A 25455-nucleotide genomic window follows, 5' to 3' on the forward strand; every position below is an offset into this window, starting at 1 on the left:
AATTCCGTGGTCAGTTTTGCTGTTTGCAGCAGGAAATTTTTCTACGATTTCTTGTCCATTATGGCTGTAAAAATCATAGGACAGTCCACCCGTGATTTCCTGATAATGTGCTCCAGGCAAGCAAGACTGTCAGTCTGGAGAGCAATTTTGCAAGAGAGAGAGTCTGCACATGTATAGAAGATGCTTGCATTTGGGAACACATGCCTGTTGATTGCTAGAGAAACAAATGCCATCTGACTGTGACTGTGCATTCCCCATTTTCCAAAAGCACAATAGAAGGGCTAACCCGACTGAAATTTGGTTTTTCATTATGTGATTCACAGTAAACCAATATGTGACAGATGAAGGGGGCGATCTTACCTTCTCGTCCCGCCAGTTTATGGGTAGGGCGAGCCGGTAGGATCGAGAGATCAGCGAAAAATAAGGTTAGTGCCCAATTTCTCGCCTATAGTGATCTTTCCGGGCCCAGACATCTGGTGAGATCACATGGGGGTGGGGGGTAGTGGCGCACAATATACAGGGGGATGGGGGGGGTTGGAGTGACTGCCAGATCTCTCTGTGCTGTTGCATAGACAGATTTGCACATGCACATTACACCCTCTAGTGTAAGCTGCCGGATTTTCGGTAAGTGTGAGCCCATCCCCCTGCTGGTGAGAAACAGATTTAGCAATATCTTTTGCACAGAGTGGCCTAAGATTGGACTGGTGACCTTGTCAAAAAAATGGATCTGAAACTCTCCTGTTTTCACGCTCATTCTGGACTTAGGATCCTTTTGGTAAGATCATTCCCTGAGGCTTCAGACTGGATATTTTTATAAAATATATAGTGATATGCTAATTGTTATTCCGAAAATTTTCAAACTAAACAAAGACCTTTTAAATTGGCTGAGTCTATGTCTGTTTGTGAATCCTGAACAAAGAAAGGAACTGGCAGTTTCAGGAAAACTCGCCTTGTTATCTGAGGAGCCGTTAACAACCACATGTATACTGCACAGCCCACAGTCAAAGATATAGGCCATCTGCACGTAATTACCCATACTAGCCAGAAGGAGATGGATCATCAAAGGCCCCACCACCTTCCTTTCAATTCCTGATGGCGGAGACATTTAACAGTCTTTGGAATCCAGATAATGAATGCATATCCTTTGTTTAAAAAAACCTGGTGAAATGGTGGAGGTAGCATGTCAGGGCTCTCCAGCTTGTGGAACAAGTCTTGCTGAACTGCATAGCTCGGTCTTCAGTTTACCATCTGACTAGCAACCTCACAGATAAGGAGCTCTGCCCAGGTGGAATACTTGTCCCCCATCTACATTACTTCAGCTGGAAATTCTGTACCATCACCTGCAAGACTGATTCACCTCTGCAAGGTGATTTCATCATATGAAGTCAACACCACCAGAGAAGTGAATTATACAGCATTTATTTTCCAACATCCAAACTCCATGAAGGAATAGCTTAGTGAACATTGATTCTAGATTCTGGAACACATGGAAAGCAATATTTATTTTCCCTTGGTCTCTGTACTATAAATCTTTTTCTCTCCTATCCCTCTCTTTACTATCTAAATTTGAGGGGGGAATTGCAAACCCTCTTTTCATGTTTTGAGTGTGTGCATATAAACTAATCCTTTGAATTTATCTTATCTTGAGTTTGCTTTGGGGTTATTAATAGAAAATTGGATCCCACCAAAACACAAGGGGTTGAGGAATATGCCACCATTTATGAAGGAGTCAAATCAAAGCACCTTCTGCTTACAGACAGGTATTGAGAGGAAAAGTTGTTGCAACTGCACCCACCCCCCGCCTTGTCCATAACAATTCTGTCAAATGATGTGTGAAGGTTATCTTTACCTGTGGAAAGGTGCAGCATAATTCTGCCCGCCCATTACCATTTGCAAGAGTTCTTGCTGGTGTCATATAAAGTAAGAGCATACCCAAAATCTTATTTGGAGTTTAGTATAACCTTCATACAGAAAAAATAATGCCTTTGGATATTTTACGTGAAAGGAACCATAATAAAATGAAAGCTCTATATATATTCTCACTGGAAAGACAAGGCCATTGGCTACACCTCTTGAATGTTCTACATTGACAGCCTCTTTGTGTTATTAACATTGTGGCTCGGAACCTGAAGACTAAATCTCTGGCAATGCAATCTATATAAGATTTTTTTAAAACTTAAGATTTGTGCAGAGGTCTAAATTTTAGTCATCTGATTGATGAATGAAGTGACCACATTGTAGGATAAGCATTTTAAAAATGACCTGCAATTATTTGTTTCCTCGAGAGAATGATTTTGTTATTAGCGATCGCAAGCCTCAGAACTTAATGTTTCAATTTTTGCTCAGGGATTTGTCTCATCCTGAACTGTAAATGGCTAGAAAAGACTGGACTTCTGATACAATCGACTGTTACGTTTCTGGACAATTTATTTTGGCTTTTATCTAACCAGAAATATGTGGTTAATAACGGCGTGGTGTTCTTTCCATCTGAAAAAAAAGGTAACATTGGCCCAAATTTCAATCTATACAGACATGCTGGACAAAAAAAAACTAATGCCTGGCTTAATCGCAATAGGACTCATTAATTAGAGTTTAAGCCTTTCGACCAGTTTCCCTGCAGCTACATCTTGCTCATGATATTTCGATACTGTCACATTAACTGGCCAATTACTGCACAAATCCATTGGAAGTGCTGCCTGAGGTGCCTGACATTGGCCATCAATTGAAAGGAATTACCCATCACAACAAAGCAGGAGTAAAAATCAACGATAAAAAGCTGATTAATTATTCCTGATGGATGCGCATGACAATGGAGGAGGAAGATGAGAAAATGGGAGCGCAAACAATGCAGGACAATTCAAATCCATACTGCAAGAATCTGATTTAAAATGGATATTCTTGTTAATGATAAATGATTTTCCTCTGTTCAAATCACTAGAATCACCAGTCAGGAAATCTTTTTTTTCCGAAGTCCTTATAACATTATTCTGGCAAACTTGGACATGGTTCAATATTTAAATACATGCAAGTGGCTTAGGAAACTGGTTTAGCTTTTAGCAACTTCAGTGAAGGATCAAACGGACCATAACAAAAGAATGAATTTTACTATTTCCTCGCAATGATTTATTAGACTGACTCTTCTTCAAATGTATGGCAAAGGCTAAAAGAAAATGCTGCAAGACCTCCTAGCAAAACATTGACTTCCTAAATGAAGTAATCCCCTAAATACAATGGACAATTAATTGAGCTCTCCCAGTTAGAACATGGCCCTAGGGTCAGACTTCACTTGAAGCCAAAATGCATATACCACATTATCGACCAGATTTAGTTGAAAAACAACATTGACTGTTTATTTCCCCTCTAATTGAAACAGATGCACTAACAGATGGGGTAAAAATATGGTGGGCTGCGTTGCATAGTTGCAGCAGCCAATTTCCTCTTCCCATTCGTCATATACACCTTGCTCATTAAGGCACTGTTAATGTGTTTTCAACAAAATACATTGCACGCGCAAATGGTGTTTCCCCATTGTCTTTTCCAATCAAATTATTCATTATGAATAATGCCTGAGCACATGACCCAAGGCTGCCAGGTGCGAGAACACCCTCCCCAATACAAATTAACAACTTATTTAAACCAATCAATATGGAAATTACATGTGACCTCTTGGTTCTTGATTAGCACTGCACCAGTGAAAGGGCTTCAATATGGGTACCTCAGCATTATGCCAGAATATCCCATTTTTGTTCTGCTCCGACCTTAAAGATACCTTTCTGATAAAACTTTATTCATTTAGGGCGTCGTCACCATTAGACCTTCCCTGCTGGAGCTGTGGATAACTGCTATTAAATTATTTCTTAATACATGATTAATTGACATTCAACATACACACTGTGCTCTCATTTAATTTCTCTCTTTCTAAACACAATAGTGAAATAGTGGAATATAACATCACTTAAAACAGATTACTTCCTCCATTTACGTTCGGATTCAAAGTTTTACTTTGGTAGTAAGAATGTATTAGGGTGCCATGCCCTGATCCAACCACCTCAAGCTGACAAGGCTGGCAGCTGCTTCACTCTGATGCTAGAAGCCAAAACCACTATTCAACTTAAAAACATAGCCAATTTAATACCTTCAGGTCTACATTATAATCCAAACGTTCAAAACTCATTGAAAAGCAAGAAATTAATCTGGCTAAATTACTTTAAGTAAAAATATAACCTCAGCAAACTGGCCCACCTGGTTTTGTTCTTTTAATCTGTCTGTGCTACCCGAGTCACTTCTTTTCTTAAGAATAGAATGTAAAGTTACAACTTAGTGTCTAGAAAAAAATGACAATATCCTAATTATCAAACAAATGAAGGTTCCCAAAATCAATTCCAACACCCATCATTCAAAATGGCACCTTTTCTCTGCCATTCCTCAGCTCATTCCTTCTTGTCATTTGTTCTCTGTCCATCAAGTTGTGAATGGCACTCATTTCCTTTTCCCCTCATGAGCTAGCGTTCATCCCTTGCCTGCACACACCACAAACTGCTGCTCCCGCTTTTTCCCTCTCTTCAACACCTCTTAGGCACTGCTTTTTGCTTCTGCTTTGTCCTGCTGGCATTTACTCTATATCTATTTCACTGTCTTCCAATTGGTTTGGTGGCAGTCCTACCAGAGTAGGAGGATGCTGTATGCAACTCACCATTCTTCGGAGAATTCCTGTGTGTAATCTGCAATGGCTAGAATCATCTTTCGCCAAGACTCAGCTCACAGCAGTTCCTTTGAGAATGACCTGGCCTGGCCAGATTTTTGTTAGTGTATGTTGAGTTACAGATGGATGAGTATAGAACCCTAAAAATTGGGTATGTGTGCAAGGACGGATTTCTTTTTAAGCTCAGAATGCATTGTCATTGCCCAGAAAAACCAGAATGATTATTTGAAATCCCAGTAAACAAATGGAGAGGAACAAAAGGTTAGAAAGGGAAATAGAAGCATCTGACTAGGAGTTCACAATACAAATCAGCATAGGCACAAACAAATCCATATGATAAAACCTACAACACTGAACCCAATAAACTGGATATTGGCTGGTTGCAAATCTGCAGTTGTTGCAAAGCTGCAGCAATGTTGCATGGATAGGCTTGACAAGAATGAGTCTAAACTCAAAACCCAGTGCCACTGTGCAGTGCTAATGAAGTTGTTCCAACACGGAAACAAACATTCATGATTTTACAAAAGAAATTAGATCAATGTCTTCTTGTCCGATGCATTTTGAAGGAATTACATGCAGAAATTGTTATAAATCTTCTATTCCAAACTATATTTGATCTTCAGTATATTAAGCTATCTCTAAGCGCACAGGCAAATAAGTACCATTCTGGGCCTTTGTAAACATGACTGTCTATTGTCCTGTACGATAATCCAAATATACAAGGAAAGCCCTAGAGCTTAGGGGCCCAGAATCCATTATGCTTACCTATTGTTCAATGCAGATAGGCCAATTGAAAAGGTGGTGCTTATAATTATTTGCACATATTGAATTCTGTTGATATTATTCTTTAGCTTCTCCCACAGTTACCGGACAGTCATAAATTCTGAAAGTTGCTTCCTATGGCTGATGCACTGGAACATTAACTCTGGGTAGATTGATCTGGCATTGCTTATAAATACACATCAGTTTCATTCACAGAACGTTAGACATGAAGTTTCACTTATTTCTCCCCAAAATGACAGCAACGCAGTCCAGGACAAAGGCAGATGTCTTTCACACAATATGGCTGTCAAATCCAATACCATGTAGGTTTCAGTGTGGGTGACAGGACAACAATTTTCAAGATAGATAGAAAGCCACAATGTCTCATAAATGGGAAATTTAAAGGGCAAGTCTGCTTTCCCTGAAAGAAAAAGTATTGAGTGCTTCTATTCCGATAAGTCTAGAAATGTTTCATGTAGCCAGTGATTTTTGTATAACGTGGCATGTAATTCACATCATCACTCGATAAGACTGCAAGGAAGTATCAGTCTTCCGGTTGTCTGTCATAGCAATGTTCACAATGTACTAATGTCAGGGTGAAACACTGTCCACGAATCATTCACCTGGTTATACTACCAAGTGATAAGCTGCCTCATTTTTATACATGTCAATGTTTTTTTTTAAGAAAGCGACTGACAAAGATGAACAGATGTACTTAGTACGATGTGGAAAAAGGATTTAACACATTTTAGTTGCTGTCTAAAAATACCCTTTAAAGTATTAACAACAACAATAACTGAACAGTAAGCAAGAACGTTGAAACGATTAGCAAAGCTGTCTTCGGCTTACATTTCACAACATAAAGTAAATAAACATTTTATTGCATTTGTAAAAGTATACTGTCACGCAATAACAGGAATTAAACGTTGAGGGTAAATAAACAGATCTTGAATGTGCACTCAACATCTTACAAGAACAATTCTTCCTTAAATTACTTTGATTTCAGTTGAAATCTCACCCACCATATTAAAATACTAAAAATAGATATTCAAAAGTTATTAATTGATATTATTGCATATTTGAGACTAAAACAAAAACCAGTTGTTACCAGAATGATTCTGACTAATTCAGTTTTTAAAAATATCAAGATCCTCCCTCAACATCAATGCCGCCTGACAAAAAAATGTTCCTATACACATTTACATTAAAAACCTATTGGTGTTCCCTTAAGCTCCCTACTAGAATAAAAGGGCCAATTTTAGAAAATTGATCCATGTGGGAACAGGATTGCAACTAGATTATTCAAAGAAAAGTTACAAAACACTTCTAGCCCACTTATAATTTTAAATCACATGAAAAGAGAGGCTGTGCATCTTCTACTTTTAATCATACACATTATAAAATAAAATAGTTCATAGAATCATAGAATCCCTGCTGTGCAGAAGAGGCCATTCAGCCCATTAAGTCTGGACCAACGGTCTCAGATAGTATCTTACCAAGGCCCACACCTCCACCTATCCCTGTAACTGCCCCATATTTCCCACGGCTAATCCAGCTAACCTACACATTTTGGGTCGCTAAGGGGCAATTTAACTTGACCACTCCACCTAATCTGCACATCTTTGGACTATGGGAGGAAGCTGGAACACCCAGAGGAAACCTATACCAACATGGGGAGAATGTGCAAACTCCACACAGTCACCCAAGGCCGGAATTGAAACTAGGTCCGTGGAGCTGTGAGACAGCTAACCGCTGTGCCACCCCTTTTTCCATAAGCTTGGCACAGGCCATTCTTTTTAGTTCTTTGTACACCAGTTACTTGGAACAGAGATAATAGGAACATGAGCCATCTCACTTGAACAGAACCAGCATATTCGAGTTAAAACTGCCCGTTTGGCCATTATGGGGTCAATTTTAACTTAACCTCGCTGGCCAGGAAACCCAGAGGGATGAGAGGATAAACAAGCAAATCTTCTACGCATCTTCTATCTTGGAATGGTTCATCCAATTTTATGCTGCATTGACTTTGATCAAGGAGTGTCCCAAAATTGCTGCATTGCATTCAGTTTCATGATAGGTAGGGAAGGCTAAAATTGACCCATTTATGTGTATTAAGGTTAGACTGCCCTAACCAGCAGACAATTATAAATAAGTTATCTATTTCACAATACTTTCCACTGGCAGACAGATGCAAGTGATATAGAGTTCACATGTTAAGTATCCTTTAAATTTTCATTCCCTTTCCCTTGAAGACGACTGATAAAAGATACAAAATAAAAGTAAATGTCCTTCAGTTAATAGTCACCAGATTATTGGAATAACCACTCTAATTCTGAATAGCAAAATGTTTAGCAATTTTAGAGGATGGTTCCTACGGGAATTGAGGTATCTTTGTAAAATAAGATTTTCATCACCTAAGAAGTCTCTAATCTCTGAAAGGGGAAGAATTCAGCATGGGTTTACCATCTGAGCAGCAGTATGATAACATGCACACTATCAGATAATTAATTTCAAACAACTGGTGATATGCATTGTGAAATGGAAACATTACAAGCCTGATAAATGTGATGCCAAGGACAGAGATAAGAAGACATAACTGTACCCAAAGTAGTTGCTACCAATGAGATCCTGAATGATATTCACAAGTAGATGTTGAAAGGATGTTTCCTCTTCCAGATGAGTCCAGAGAGGGTGGGGGACACTTGTAAAATTAGGGGTCATCCTTATAGGACAGAGGTGAGGAGAAATTCTGAGAGGGTTGCGTGACTTTGCCTCAGAAGGCGATGGAAAGCAGAGTCACTGAATATTTTTAAGGCAGTGGTAGATGGATTCTTGTTAGGTAAGGGAATCAAAGATTATTATTAGGTAAGAATGTGGAAGTTCAGCCATGATCTTTTTGAACGGGGATCAGGCTTGGGGTAGGGGGATGGAGTCAAATGGCCTACTTCTGTTCCCATTTTGTATGTTCGTATGATTGCACAGTGAGAATTTTCATTCCTCATGTCTTTTCAATTTCTTAAAATTGAAATATTAAAACTGCTAAACACCTGCATTTTAATACAATTACACAAAAGTTGAAATTCAAATCACACTTGGTGCACTTACCGTAAGCCAGTACTTTGTTTCAATGCAGCCTGACAAGACAGGCCAATCGTCACTTAAAATTTCCCTCAGGACACAAATGTTACCACTTTTTTACCTAAGAGCCCTTTCTCAATATTGCAATAGAAAAAAACCCATTATGACACTTCCTCGCCATAGTTCTGAAAGATCACAAGCTTGTGCAAGCATCCAATCTGTTCACATAAGACAAAGTACATCATTGGAAACCCATCAGACATCCTTACTTTGTTGATTCACACAGCTTAGGCTCGGAGCTACCTGTTAGATACTAAAGATAGACCAATAGATGTTATCATCACTGAATGGCTTTGATAACAGCATTATTTGTCTGAATCCCATTACTTTGGAGATCTCAATCTCCAATATAATATCCTTGGCAATTCAAACCATTAACTATCTAAAATTATGTAGGATTGATACCTCACCAAGCAATCTCTTCCAAATTTCAAAATTTGTTTCCACGGTTATTTTTTTCCTTCACAAACCTATCTTTAGAAATCAGTTTATTGACAGCTGCCTGCAATATCACTGGCTAGATCTTTTCAATCTAGCTTTAAATGCATGGCGAAGGATACCTTCATGGATACTTCCAATCGATCGCAACATATCTGATAACGTAGGGTACATTTTCATGGAAAGAAATCTTTTTATATATATCTTTCAAATCATTATAAAACAGATTTAGTTTCAGTAAGAAAAATGGTTCAGAGCAAGTTTTGCTTAACCCTCGCAGTGAGAGACTAAGGTGCCTCTTTCAAACTGACCACTGACATACCCAGGCTACTGGGTAATGTGTTGCCAGTTCTAAAGAAATCATTTTCAACTCAAAACGTTAACTCAGTTTCTCACTTCACAGATGCAAGGTGCGTGGGTTTCCTCCCACAGTCCAAAGATGTGCAGGTTAGGTTGATTGGCCATGCTAAAATTGCCCCTTAGTAAACTAGGATGCTTAGGTTAGAGGGATTAGCAGGCAAAATATGAAGGGATATGGGGGTAGGGCCTGGGTGGGATTGTGGTCGGTGCAGACTCGATGGGCTGAAGGGCCCCTCTCTGCACTGTAGGGTTCTATGATTCTATGCTGCCAGACCTGCTGAGATTTTCCAACACTTTCTGATTTTATCTGGAAACGTATGCAGGACAAAGGCTTCACTTAGTATTGAAATAAGCCACAATTGCACTCCTAAGATACTGCTCACAAACTGTGTAAAACTTTGGCTGGAGATGTTTTCCTTAATGATGTATATATTTTATTTATACAGTAAAGTTAACATTTTATTTACTATCCTGTCCCACTGAATAGAAAATGAGGAATTGAATTCTAGCTAATCTTGAGAGGACAAGCTTTTCACTACTCTGAGGTTGTGCAAGAGGTCACTTAAGTGCAGCAAAGAAGGAGCACAGGCAAGTTGCTAGAGACAAAGGGAAAACCAGGAATTTTAGAAGGAAAACAGGGAGGCTGTTGTTGAACGATGGCATAGGCAGCTAAGATGTAAAATAAATGTGATTAATTACAATCAGTCAATCGTTCTCACTTTGCACAACCCTCCAAGATCTCCAATTCTGACCTTTTGTGTGTCACTGATTTTAAATGCTCCACCAATGGCAGTCGTGCCTTCAGCCACCTAGGCCATAAGCTCTGGAACTCCTTCCTAGATCTCCCCATCACTCTCTCTCTCTCTCTACCTGTAAAACACCATGTAGGAGCTTTTGGTCTTCAGCTATTTCCTTGTCATAGAATCCCTACAATCAGAAGGAGGCCATTCAGCCCAACACATCTGTACTGACCTCAATCCCAGCCAGGCCCTATTCCTGTAGCCCCACACATCTACCTAATCCCCCGGCACTAGAGTCAATTTTAGCATGGCCAATCAACCTAACTAACACATCTTTGGGCTATGGAAGGGAACTGGATCACCCGGAGGAATTCCACACAGACACGGGGAGAATGTGCAGACTCTGCACAGACAGTGACCCAAGCCGGGAATCGAACCCAAGTCCCTGCTGCTGTGAGGCAGCAGTGCTAACCACTGTGCACTGCGTGTGTCTCAGTATTATGTATTGTTTGAAAGGGTTATGAAACCCCTTGTTACTATGTCCTACCATGTGCAATTCATTGAAACGTTACACAATCTACTGTGTGTCAACATGTTTTGATGGCTGGGAAGAGAAATCCAACCAAAATGATTTTGAAAGTCAGGAGATAAATAAAGGTCAATAGTGGCTGGAACTTTCTGGCTGCTCACAAAGGCAGATTCTCCCAGTCCTGCTGACAGCACATCACCGCTGCAGGTTTCATGGTGAAGAGGGACATATTCAATGGGAAATGCCATTGACAACTGCAGGAACAGAAGATCCCGTCACCAGCCAATGGTGGGCCACCTCCCACCACCGTGATGCATGCAGTGAGTTGCGCAGTAAATCTCACCCAAGGAATAATCCCACTCTTCACCAATGTCCTGGTGTGAAGTGCTGCCAGAATGCATCCAATCCAGCATCTCCAACTGGGGCCTAAGGAACAAAGTGCTGGGAAACTAAGTGCTCAGACCCCAGGCTGGCTGTGAGGCCTAGCAGTGAGAGACTGAAGACTCCCACGTTAGGGTGGGTGTGCGGAGGGAGTGTATTGAAGAAGCTGATGGCTGTGAAATCATGAGATTGAGTGTGTCAGAGAGAAAAAGAGAAAATGGGAGCACGTGTGCTTGTATGCATGTGATTGTCTTATTCCCAGTCTCAGGCTTCTCACTTACCTTCATCACCACCACACACCAACTTATACATGCATCCACACACAATCAGTTTGGGTTACTGCGCACCCAAAGACTGTGAGTGGGTCTGACACTCTCACATTTTTATTACACCTTTTTTAAAACTTAACTTATAGCAGTGACATTGTTTTATTTTTGTTCAATTAATTTTTATTTTCTTAATACCTCAACTTAATTTTGAAATTCAATTTAATGGAACTATAGAATTCCTTCAGTGCAGAAGGAGGCCATTCAGCCCATCTAGTCTGCACTGACACTCTGAAGATCGTCTTACGTAGGCCCAATCCCCACTACAACCCCATACCTCATGCATTTATCATGGCCAATTCACTTAACCCGCTCATCAACCCTGCACCAACAACAATCCCATCCATATCCTATCCCCTGAACCCCACGTATTTACCCTGCTAGTCCCCCTGACACTAATGGGCAATTTAGCATGGTCAATCAATCTAACCTGCACATCTTCTGACTGTGGAAGGAAACAGGAGCACCCAGAGGAAACTCAGGCAGACACAGGGAGAATGTGCAGACTCGACACAGACAGTGACCCGAGGCTGGAATTGAATCTAGGTCCCTGGAGCTGTGAGGCAACAGTGCTAACCGCTGTGCCATCATGCTGCCCTTTGTTGTGCTGAATCTAATCTTTCCGAAATTTGCTCATCACAGCTCCTGATACTTCCAAGTCCTGCATCATCTTCAAATTTGGGAATTGTGCCCTGCATACCCAGGTCTAGGTTATTAATATAAATCAAGGAAAGCAGTAATCCCTCCATTTACCAAACTCCTGTCAGAAGTAAAGTTTTCTGTAATTCATGTTTTTAATAGGCTGGAGTAAATAATTGAAAAGTTGCACACTCAATACACAAAAGACTAATTATTCAAGACACCATGTCCTTCAAAATAAAATGCCTACCTGCACAATTACTTTTCACTTTAAAATGTTAGTTTTACTAATGTTAAGGAACTCAAATGGTTAATGCATGGGAATGCGAGATTTAGAAATGACATGGCCAACATTTTTGCACCTCAAAATGTGACACTTGCACCCCTGTCAACATCCCCATGGACCACTGCTGGCTGGCTGAATGCACAGACTGCTTTCAGCTAACGATCTTTTGCCCTCTTACTCCAATTCCAATGAAGCTTCAAAAATCCAATTTATCCTGGCCTTTGCTGCTGCCTGTTAGTTTTCCCACTGGGGCAGCGGGGTCCCCGCCCTAGTTGTAGCTAATAAAGCACTGCTGTGCCCAGGACTCTTGTGTCTGTATTTTGCCCTCTCGCCTTCCTGCAGAGGGAGCCTCGGGCACCTGGAGAATCCGTCAGGAATAACTGGTCCTGAGGGGGAACCGGAGCAACATCAGGCTGGTCACTGACATTGAACTGCATAAACTGCCCAGCCAGCAGCATAGGGCAGGAGATCAGTTTCCAAGTCAGTTCATTTCATTACCAGAGCCACCTGGGTACCTGTGAATAAAGTCTACATGGAATCACTCACCAATACCAATATCTGCTTCAAAGGTTACTTTTCCCATGTTGTACTCAAGTACTTTTAGGGTAGCGCAAAAATGATCTTTCCTGGGTAAATTAAACATTAGTTCTGCATCGTTGACTCTTATTATTGAGGCCCAGTAGCGCACAGAATGAGTTCATAGAATCTTTACAATGCAGAAGGAGGTCACTCAGGCCATAGAACCTGCACCAACAACCCAGGCCCTATCCCCATAACCTCATGTATTTACCCTGCTAATCCTCCTGACATTAAGCATGGCCAATCCACCTAACCTGCACATCTCTGGAGTGTGGGGAAAAAAAGCCAGAGCATCCAGATGAAGCCCACGCAGACATGAGAAGAACGTGCAAACTCCACACATACAGTTAGCCGAGGCCAGAATGGAACCTGGATCTCTGATGTTGTGAGGCGACAGTGCTAACCCAAGCATTGGGTGTGCCTCCCAAGACTTAGATTTTGACAGGAATTGTACAATAAAATATTGAAATTTGATTTCCTTCATTGCTGTTTATTGCTGAACTTTTACTGAGAGCATTACATTTCCACTGGAAAGGTAACAGAACATGCACTGTAACCAATGACAAACAGTTGTCCCATTCATGATATCCTTGAACTTTATAATTGTTGAAACAACATCGAAGATAAGGATAATCTGAAAAGTTGCAACTATGCAGTTATATTCACAAGTCAATGAACTGCATTCATTCTGAGTTCTGGTTAGTTTAATCAATGATAGGAATAAGCATTCATCATTTAACACACAGATCTAAGTTTATCCAATGTTACCTTGAATCATAAAAATACTTCACTCTCTCCATCAAGTCAGACAAGCTACTTTTCACTTTCCTCTAGAACTAGTGGCACAGTGGTTAGCACTTCTGCCTCACAGCACCAGGAACCCAGCTTCAATTCATGCCTTGGGTCACGGTCTGTGTGGAGTTTTTTTATTCTCCCTACGTGGATTTCCTCCAGGTGCCCCCTTTTCCTCCCACAGTCCAAATGTGTGCAGGCTGGTGTATTGGCCATGCTAAATTGACCCTTAATGTCTCAAGATGTGTAAATTAGGGGGATCAGCGGGATTACGGGAATAGGGCCTCTCTCTCTCTCTCTCGTCAGAGAGTCGGTGCAACCTTGATGGGCTGAATGGCCTCCTCCTACACTGTAGGGATTCTAATTAGTCCCAGGTTTTTATTAAACTAGTATACAGGGGCAGCACAGCCAGGTCCGTCACCCACCCAATTTCAGTGGCAAATGAAGGAGTTTCAATCCATTTTAACATCATCACTGGATAAAAAGATATATGATCATCATTCAAATTGTCACTGAACCACTATAAACCCAACCCCAAACATTCTGAACTTTCCAAAAAGATGACAACCAAGAGTAATGAATTTGGAAAATAAATTGTAAAAACAGTTCTCCTGATACTCACTATCAACTTTTCCTAACTGATCATTACACAATGTATTAAGACTTTCTTTTTGTAATGTCAACTTCAACAATTTTCCTTTCAGCAGAATATCACTGTTGCTGATAATAAGTGGTAGGAGTAAATTCACATACTTCAGGTAGGTTGAATTGAAGATTTTTTAGACTCGATAAATTGATCCTCTACGATAAATCACCCACTTGCCAACCTTCTCCTCATATCCTTTACTTCAGAAATACTGGAATCTTGAAGCCAATACTGAAGCCATTATTATTCCTACTTCAATGGCGTTCCCTAGGAACACAAGCGCTAGGAGCAGGAGTAGGCAATTCAGCCCCATGAGCCTGCTCTGCCATTCAACATCTTCATGGCTCATCTCGTCTCAGTTTCAACTTCATTTTTCTGCCCATTCTCCATAACCTTTCAACCCATTGCTAATTAAAAATCTGTCTATCTCCTCCTTAAATTTACTTAATATCCTAGCATCCACTGCACGACTTTGAGAGAAGTAATTTCTCCACATTTCTGTTTTAAATCTGCTACCCCTTTTCCGACAACTCTGACCTCTCGTTCCAAAACAAAAAATGCTGGAAAATCTCAGCAAGTCTGACAAGCATCTGTGGAGAGAGCGAGAGTGCTAAAGTTTCGAGTTTGGACAACTTTTTGTCAGAGCTGTGTCATTCAGATTTGAAACACTGGCTCTGTTCTCTCTCCACAGATACTGTCAGGCCTGCTGAGATTCTTCAGCACTTTGTTTCTGTTTCAGATTCCATTATCCACAGCAATTTGTTCTCATTCTAGATTGTCCAGTAAGAATCATCCTCTCTACCTCTAGTTCATCAGTCCCCTTTAACATCTTGTATATCTCAATTAGATCTTCTCTTATTCTTCTAAACTCTAGAGTATATAGGCCGAAATTACACAACCTCTCTTCATAAGGTAAATCCCTCATCTCTGGAATCAATCTGATGAACCTCCTCTGAACTGCCTCCAACACAACTACATCCTTCCTCAAGTAAGGGGGCCAAAATTGTACATAATATTCCAGTTGCAATCTCATTGATGCCTTATACAGTTGCAGCAACACTTCACTATTTTATATTCTATTCCTTTAGGAATAAATGCCAAAATTCCATTTGCCTTCCTAATTACCTACTGTACCTGCATACTGGTTTTCTGCAACTCATGCACAAGGTTACCCAGATCTTTCTGGACTAAAGCACTCTCAAGTTTCTCTCCATTTAGATAATAAGTTGCCTTTCTATTTTTCCTTCCAAAATGGATGACCTCACATTTATGCATGTTAAGCTCCATCTGTCAAATTTTGGCCCATTTACCTGACCCATTTGTAAACTTATTTTTTCTTTGTTGAAATTTACTGTCCCACCTACTTTAGTCATGATGTGGAGATGCCGGCGTTGTACTGGAGTAGGCACAGTAAGAAATCTCACAACACTAGGTTAATCAGGCTTTAACCTGGTGTTGTGAGGTTTCTTACCTATTTCAGTGTCATCTGCAAATCTGGCTAGAGTACCTTCTACCCTGCACCCAATCAATAATACAGATTGTTAAGTAGTTGGGAACCAAGGACTGAACCCTGTGGCACCCCACTGGTTGCATCCTGCCAACCAGAAAAGGACCCATTTATCCTGCCTTTCTGCTTTCTGTCGGTTAGCCAACCCTCTATCCCAACTAATAAATTGCCCCTAACCCTTTGTGACCTCATGTATTAACTTGTGTGGTACCTTATCAAATGCCTTCTGGAAGTCCAGATACATGACATCTATAGAATCCCTATTTTCCAATTTGCTTTTTGCATCTTCAAACAGCTCTAGAAAATTAGTCAGACTCAATTTATACTTCATAAAACCATGCTAACTTTGATGGGATTGTGTTTTGATTTTTCAAATATCCTTTCCAAACTTCCTTAATAATGGATTCTAACAATTTTCCAACAGCAGATGTTAACTGGTCGACAGTTTCTTATTTTCTGCCTCCCTTTTTGAATAAGGAATGCATGCCATGACGTTACCTACTTTGCAAGGAATAATTTCCATCCGACCCTACCAACTTGGGTCAGCAGTCACAGTTTCACTTTTGAGTCATGTTCCAATTCTAATGCTTTAAATTACTGCGGGTGCTGGAATCTGAAACAAAAACAGAAAATGCTAGAAGATCTCAGCAAGTCTGACAACGTATGTGGAGAGAGAGAATAACGCTAATGTTTTGAGTCTGGATGACCCCAGACTTCAGATGTTGGCTCTATTCTCTATCCATAGATGCTGTCAGACCTACTGAGGTTTTCCAGCATTTTCTGCTTGTGCTTCATAACCCAGATTCACAACGTAATTCACCATTGATGGAGCACTATATGATCAGAAGGTTCATCTACCGATTCAGACAAATGTAAAAGATCAACGGAACTATTTGACGAGCAGTGTGCTGGACAACATTCTTACCTGAACACCATCAAAAAGATATGAAAAAAAGTTCAATCTTATTTATTTTTATGGGGCATCACAGTGGTACTTTTGCCTGCATTAAAATGTCAACAGTCCAGAAAGCAATTTCAAAAATACAAATTATTTTAATACATCTTGGATTTGCATAACATGCAAATGCAACTTTCTTTTCCTTTTTGGGGGCTTTATTTTTAATTCATTTTCTTTGTTATTTGAACCCAACAGCACAAGTGAACTGTATGGATGAGTGAGTCAGTTGGAGTGTATGTGTTACGATGTACATGTGTGCATGTGTATATAGTGTGATGTACAAGGCATTTTAGCTGCCTGGAACATACTGGACAAACTAGTTGTATTCACATATCTCAGTTATATTACTTCCATTTATAAAGCTTGGATATTGTGCAGTATAAAGCGAAAGGAAAATTTTGAATTTAAGTTTTTTTTTGATTTACCCATTTCCCTGAAGTAAGTCTTTTTTTTGGATTTACCCATTTCCCTGAAGTAACTCTCAGACCAGGCAAAGCACATTTTCACACACAAATTCTGTTTATTTGGCCAATGTTTCCCCACTCCTAAAAGAACAACCCTTCAGTTCACAGCAAAAACACCTTCCGGCTCCTCAAATAAGGTCGGTGAATTAATTAGTAACAAATGTGACAGTTCTGTGTCATGGATTGCGATCCAACAGGAACTAGGGCTGAAATGCAGCAAATACTTTCATTTGAACTTTCAGAACTGTAACAATTGATATTCTACCAAACAAAACTAAAAATACAGCCTCATATCTTAACTGTTTTAATATTCTCTGAATGGTTAACAGGATATTTAGCTATAAAGTCAAGCTTGCCATTTTCTCAGGATGAGAAACCTTCTTGTTACTTTTGGGTCAATGTTGCTTTAAACCAAGGCACTGCTTATCAATGTACCAACAATAGTACTGCTGACAATGGATTTGGGTGAATGTCAATTGTAGAACTGTCTAAAACTTCCACTTTTAGAATTCTTTAACTATGGCAGAAATTGTTGCAAAGTTTTTCAAAATTGGATTGAGGAAATTGGGAACTTTGCAGAAAATTTGTAAGAAGGTGTGAAGAGAAGTGACAAATGGCAATGTGGAAAAATGTGCTTTGGAGGTGGCTTTTGAAAGTGGAGAGAGATGAATTAAAATTGTTTCAAAAGAGAATTCCCCATTGCAGGTATCATGATGGTCAAAGACTTAGCCAGGAAGTTAGAGGACGAGATGTCATAGTCTCAGGATAAGGGGTAGCAAATTTAAAACAGAGTTAAGGAGAAACCACTTCTCCCAAAAGGTTTTGAATCTATGGAATTCTCTACCCCAAAGTGCAGTGGATGCTGGGGCTGTGAGTAAATTTAAGGAGGAGATAGACAGATTTTTCATTGGTAATGGATTGAAGGGTTATGGGGAGAAGGCAGGAAAATGGAGATGAGGAGCTTATCATCCCTATTCATGATCGAATGGTGGAGCAGGCTTGATGGGCCAAATGGCCTAGTTCTGCTCCTATACTTAAATAACTTAGGAGAAGGCAAGGACATAATTAAGAAAGAGATGTGCATGTTGTCATTAAAGGTGAAGAGGGCAGAAGTTGTGTAGTTATAGAGGGATCTGAAAGCAAGCATGCACACTTAGCATCATCTGACTAATTAATAAATTAGTAGGACTTGGTATAAGGCAGGGTGAAGACAGTGACTTACTGCATGAGTTAAAGTTTATACAATTTGGATGTCTTGCAAAGAGAGCACAGGAGAGGACTGAGCCCAGATGTGACAAAATCTAGATGAGAATTTCGTCAGCAGTGACGATGAACGCAGATATTACAGAGGTGAATAATGCCTATAAAGACTTAAATAAATATGGAATGTGAAATCCCATTCAGGTGACACCAAAACAATGTTACACACCATCATGCTCAAGCTAAGCATGGATGCAGGAAGAGGAATAGAATGAAGTGCAGTCCAAAATTTCTGGCAGGAGTCACACAGGACATGTTTAGTCCTGTCATCTAATTGAGGCCTCTTGCGAATCTTCAATTTCAATTTGTTCTACTGTCAGTGGTCATGCTTTCAGCAGGCTAGCTCCTAAGCTTTGGATTTTCCTCCCTAAAACTCTCTGCCTCTCTTTCTTGTTTCAATATGTTCTTATAAACCTAGCTGTTCCACCAAGCTTTTAGCCATCTGTCCTAATATCTTTCTGTGTGGATAAGAGTAAAATATTGCTTCATAATGTTCCTGTGAAGCATCTTGGGGCATTTAATTATGTTAAATGTGCTGTAGAAAGAGGAAGTATTGTTGGCATCATCAAATTGATGGGCTTATCCATTAGAACAGTACACACAATCATGAGCTAAGAATGGGAAGGTTAGGCATCATTAGTATACATACAGAATTCATTCTTAAGATATTATCACTGATAGTATCATGTAGATGAGGATTAGGAGTGTATTGAGCAAAGAACTTTAGGCTATAAGAAGAGGATTATATGGGCACAGAAGAACAATCCATTGTAAATAGTGAGTTGGGGTATTTCAGAACAGAATCATGAAAATGCAGCACAGAGAGGGTCGCAAAGGATAGGCAGTGAATGAAGGCATGGTTGACCATTTTGAAGACCACAGTAAAGGTATAGAGGATAAAGAATCATTAAAAACTGCAACCACAGTACTTCCTTCCTGCATTTTATGCAAGGGCCTAATCAAGAATTTGAACTGAACCCGTGGAAAAATTTATGAGCATGAATGCGTGTTTATTTTTTTGGTTGCATACGGAGAAGGAATAGGTCATATATCCCAGCAAAAACAACAACAATGCACAAACATCTGAAACCATCAAAAAGCAGTACAACCTTTCCTTTAAAAACAGCGCATATAAAATATTTCTATTCCTAGTCACAACATTCCTTTTACTTGATGATGCTGCACATGTTCGACAATACCAAATTTATCAAATTATTCACCTCTTCTAAGTGAGCAGAGGCGTCATTTCTAAAATGTTATAGCTTGGTTGTCATAATTGATTGAAAAAAATGTTTATTTTACAAGCATGTCTCCACCTAACGTTTGTGGTAAAAAGATGAAACTAAAAATCTCAGAACATTTTAAGAACTACTGAATTTACTACATTAAAATGAAAAAGTTGAACTGCAGTTAAAACACAGAGGGATAGATTCCAGCTATTAGGTTGCCAACTGGTTGACTACCCAATGCTGTCGGCAGTCACTGCTACTCACCGTTGCCAGCTCACTACTATATCGGGTAGGTGAGAGGCTGGCTGGGCCTGTGGGCAGGTGGGCTGAATTGGGGAGGGGCAGTGGCCTTCATTTTTCTTGTAAAACTGCAGGAGTGCACATGCTCCTTCCTGCCTCACAATAATGCTTTTCACGCTTTTATTTTTCTGGATCTCTTCTGCTGCACTCGCGCTCACTGAGCAGAGCATCTAAATGTCTGGTCTGACCAATAGTCCATTACAAAATGCATTGGGATCTTACATACAAGTTGACACCTTGAAATGCATAAAGGTGTCTCCATCTGACCCAAACAGGAATACTAGCAGCACAGCAAGTGGTCCAGGATGAATGGCAGTGGAATAGGAATGGGGTAAGTCCATCACCTGAGTCTGAACTCTGGCATTAACTCATTTATACCTGGAGAAGTCAGTGAGTCAAGATATCCTCCATTTTTTTCCGAAATATAAATAAAAATACCTGCACAAAAACAAACCTTACCTTCATTTCCCACACCAATCTCTATTTTTGATATTTTACTCTGTTGCCAATATATGTAAGCAACTACAGGAATAAAGTATGTGAGAGAATGCAGCAGCAGTTAAAAAAAAAAGGGAATTTCAGCCCTCAAGAGTAATAAGCCGTCCATATATGAAAGTATTAAGTACAGATTGTTCGGGGATGAACAAAGAATTTTCTATAAATCTGGGAGATGAAAATTTAAACCCCAACTTTGTACAGACTTGCTTTTCATTAAATGCAAAACTCCAGCCTATAGACAGCAATGAGGGCTACTGTCTGGAGATACACTGTTACTGATTGTCACAAATATCTGCAATTAGCAACATTTCAAATCATATTCCATAGAATTATGTTTTCCAACTACACAGAACACACACTGTAAACAGATAATGTCCAAATACAAATTTGCTTAACTGAAACTGAATAAGTGGTTTGCATGAACAGAAACGTGCACTACAGTGGTTCTATTATGCACACCAGCTCAGTCGCTTCGGAGTGATTTGAAGGGGAAAATATCACACTGAATAACTGAACTCATCAAAAAGCTGCTGCATTAATCCTTTTACTAGCCTTGGAAGATCAGAAATTCCTGGAAATCGGTTAGGACCTTGTGAACAGCCCCACTGACATGAAAGAAGATTTGGATTAGGGGGACAATATGTAATAGAGTAAACGGAAAATCCTTCAGATAGCAGTAGGTGCTTTTAACAAGAATGAACAGAGAAAACAACTTAACTTTTTTTTAGCTTATTTATTAGTGTGACAAGCAGTCTTACATTAACACTGCAATGAAGTTACTGCTATATTGACTGAGGGAGAATTTAGCATGGTCAGTCCACCTAACCAGCACGTCTTTCAGATTGTGGGAAGAAACCCACGCAGACACAGTGAGAATGTGCAGACTCCGCACAGACAGTGACCCAAATCGGGAACTGAACCGGGGCCCTGGCAATGTCAGGCAGCAGTGATAACCACTGTGCCATCGTGCCACCCATTCAGTGAACGCTTCAGTACTGACCAAATCTGCCTTCCACCTCCCTTTTTCACTAAGCTTCAACAGGGGTTGGAGTTTGCACTTTGGGTGACATGAGAAAATTGCACCCAAAATGCGTCGGGAATTGAACTGGTTAGGTAAAAATTTCTGTAAAAATTCATGTGCATAATCAAAAAAGTAAAATCTGCCACAAAACAGCACAATTGGACATAATAGAATGCAATCATTTCTTTCCCATTAAAAAGAATGCAGCTTTACTGAATGGGTTTGATCATCAAAAATCAGCATTTTTAAACGTGGGTGTTGAGTCCTCCACCTGTGAGTAATCACATTTAACATAATTGAAAATGACATAAAATGCTATACTGAATCATTTAATAGTTTCATTGGTGTGCACTGATCAGTTTTGTATTAATTTAAGTATTGGGTATGAGAAATTATATATGTCTACTCGTATCTATGCACTTAAGTGAAAGCACAATTTTGACAGTCATCCTGAACTAGTGGAGTCTTGCAATTTTGACCCAGGATTTTATGGCCAGCTTCCAGGGCAGGACCTGGTCTGGATAAACTAGATCTTGAGCCAGCAGAAATGTCTGTGATAAACATGAGCACAAGTTCTTTGGGTTGTAGTTCAGTCAGATATTATGTTAACTGATCAAGGGAATCAAAGTTATCATTGGTGTGTGAACTGTGGAGTTGAGGCCACATTCATGATCTTTTGAATGGCAAAACAGGCTTCAGGGGCTGAATGGCTAACTCCTGCTCTTAATTTGTACACTTTGTATGTTTACTTTGGTTTAGCAGTTGCGCTGGAATCTTGGAAAGCTAGCAAGACACAAACTCTATCGTCAGATGTTTATTCTTGTGTGGAATGTATTTTAAAATTTCAATTTTAGCCTGACTAATTTAAGATCCTTTAATATATTCATAAGCAAAACCACTGGCTGCGCTTAGGATCAGTTGGAATATGTTGCCCAAAACGGAGTTCAGTAGCAAAACAACAGTAGATCTGTATTTCACAAGGAATAATAAGGTTGTGTGAAGACTTCATTCACGTGCAATATTTTACACTATTGTAGAGTCACACAGCACGGAAATGGCTCTTCAGCCCACCGAGTCTGCACCGACACATTGGAAACACCTGAACTCCCACCTAGTCCCATCTGGCAGCACTTGGCCAACCGCCCTATGATTTAGCTTTGGAATTAAAATATCTGTAATGATTTAAATCACAGGAAAGAATTGATCTTTAAATTGTCTGGCCTGGATGGATAACTAAAGTCACATAAACATGCACTCACATGCACAGACCATCCTCAATCATTATATCATTAAGTAACAAATCAAATATAAATTGTTCAAGAACTAGGATTGGCAGGAATACACTGCACTATTTCAACCTTAAGTATGGCAAGTACGCTGTTCTTTTGTAAATTAAACTACCCAAATATATCCCCCTAAGATCAGCTCTGACTGAGGGTCATCCAGACTTGAAACATTAACTCTATTCTCCCTCCACAGATGCTGTCAGATCTACTGAGATTTTCAGCATTTTCTGGGTTTTTTTTCACATTCCAGCATCCACAGTAATTTGCTTTTATCCACTTAAGATCTATCTGGCTTAGGATCAGCCATGGGTATATGTATATTCCGTTGATTCTGGGATAGGAGTATATTTCCTGACATCCATTTTTTTGTTTTAAGTCCCTATTTTAGCAGTGTGCCACTGGGCTCTACTTACTCCAGTGGAAACCTTTCTTCCTCTTGGCATTTGATATCAATTCAAGGCCTGGGAAAAGTCATGGAAATTTAGGTGGCTCATATCTCTAATACTCAGAGGTATTATATATGAGCCAGTACAAATGACAGATTAATCAATAAAGAAATGCTGAAACTTGATTGCACTCATGATGATAAACTTCCAATTCTGCATTCAAAACTGGTGTCCAGCAATTGAGAGTAACTTTTTTCCATAACTTGTTCCTATCTATAAAATGGATGCTAAGAGCCTGAATGTAGAACAAGGTGCAAAAAACACTAAGAGATGTAATTCTAAAATGAAAAGTAAGAAAAATAACATGGATTGGTTATATTCAATCAAATCGGCATTTTAAAATGGGTGAAATAGGTAAGAGAATGCAAAGACATAGAAAGAAAAGGGTGAGCAGAAATTTGTTCATGCTTTTTTTAAAATTGAAAACATTTTAGTTCTACAAGATTGTCATATTACTGTTACTCATGATTCAATAAATAGTTTTATTATCATAACATTGATATGCACTTCAGCACTATAATCTGTGAATGTACATTTGCAAAATAGACTAACGCTGGACAAGTTGACAATTTTGTAGTTGAATATTATTTATGTTTAAGTGTTGCCAGTTCAAATACACAACAAGATAATAACAGAATGCAGCAACAGCTAGCAATCCAACACAAAATCGTCCCTTTTTTCTTTTAAGAAGGTGGTTGTGCAATTGAAGGTATTACACTGGATATCAGTAGATCAGTTATATACAGTAATGATGTCCTGACAAGCATGAAACAGCAAACAAAGGTCAACTCTGCATTTCAACTTTTGTATCCAATTCAAAATTCTCGATTTCAGTGTTAGTTAAGAAGTTCCACTGCCTCATGAGTCTCTGGTGTTCTACACAACCTAGGCTTAATGTAAATCCTGGTAAATGTTTTCAAATTGTCAGACCAAATAAACTTTTCCATTTATTCAATCTGGACAAATACAACTCATTCATTTATTGCAATGCTGGAGCTTCAGAGACACCTGATGCCACTATTCAAATCATACAGCTCTGGTTTATTCCAAATTGTGCAAGTTTTAGCATGTTAAGCTTATCTATCACTTTGATACACCCGGCTTCTTCAAAATCAGTCTTTCCAATCAAATGTTAAATCTGTTACTTCTGAAAGCACAACACTTGTTTTTTACTTCATGGAGTGCTCTGTGATAGGCCAAAAATTTCCAGCAGTGAAACTGACTTCAAAAATAATTGGCGAGTTTATCACTGTGATGTCATATCATTGCTTCCAATGGTACCACACTCTACAAATATTATGAACCACCAGTAATTCACATTACATAAAAATTGTACCTTCCACTAAACCATCTTGGCTTCCAGCCCGTGAAGAACTTAGCTTTTCATTAGCACCGAACTCTTTGTACACCCACATTGTGGTTCATTACTTGCAAAGCTAACCACAACGTCATTTCAGCGTTCTGAACTTTCAAATGGGTTTCTGCACACATTTTCCCCCACTCGGCAAAAGAGAAAAGGAAACTACATATCATCTTGTCACAGCGATGGTAAATAAAACCACGTTCATAAAACAAATAAAAAATTAGCATGAACCAAGTTCATCAAGACAGTATGCAGTCATACACCCATACATGTGGTGACTGGCAATATGTCATGTCTACAAGACATCTGTACAGTCAAGAAATTCAGATTTGGTCAGGAGATTCAGATTTACCCAAGATGATTAAAAGACAACAATGATGATGACAATACACCACCTTCAGGAACGAAATCTGCCCCATGGAAACATTAAAACCACCATAGGGGAAGAGTGTGGCTGATAGATTCCCACCTCCCCTTTCACTCCCAATATCTGGGCACCCAGTATAATGAGATTCTTCCACTGTTTGCCCTGGCTGCCCCTTCCTCAAATATTCTCTGGCTGCACTTGGCTAACTTGAATTAAAGTCCACAATGTCTGGGAGCGTCACACCGCATTGGAAATGCGGGGATACACAGCACGGTTTGTCAGCCTCATTCTGCAGCCCCACTCATGCATTTTGCACCGGCCTCTTGTTAAAAATCCCCCAAGAAAACGGAACGGGGCAAACCCTGGAGAGGGAGTTGGAAATCGATGAAACCCGCAGATTGGTTTACATGTAGCCAATGGCACGGACCCAGCGCTCAA

General features: G+C 39.7%; 1 protein-coding gene across 1 annotated transcript in view; it reads right to left on the reverse strand.

Moving 5' to 3' along the window:
• LOC145353946 (cadherin-4-like) overlaps window positions 1-25455 on the reverse strand; it is a 608947-nt gene that overhangs the window by 582309 nt on the left and 1183 nt on the right. The window lies entirely within an intron of this gene.

The sequence above is a fragment of the Carcharhinus amblyrhynchos genome, chromosome 16, assembly GCF_965287045.1.
Source record: "Carcharhinus amblyrhynchos chromosome 16, sCarAmb.v2.hapA, whole genome shotgun sequence".
Taxonomy (NCBI): Eukaryota; Metazoa; Chordata; class Chondrichthyes; order Carcharhiniformes; family Carcharhinidae; genus Carcharhinus; species Carcharhinus amblyrhynchos.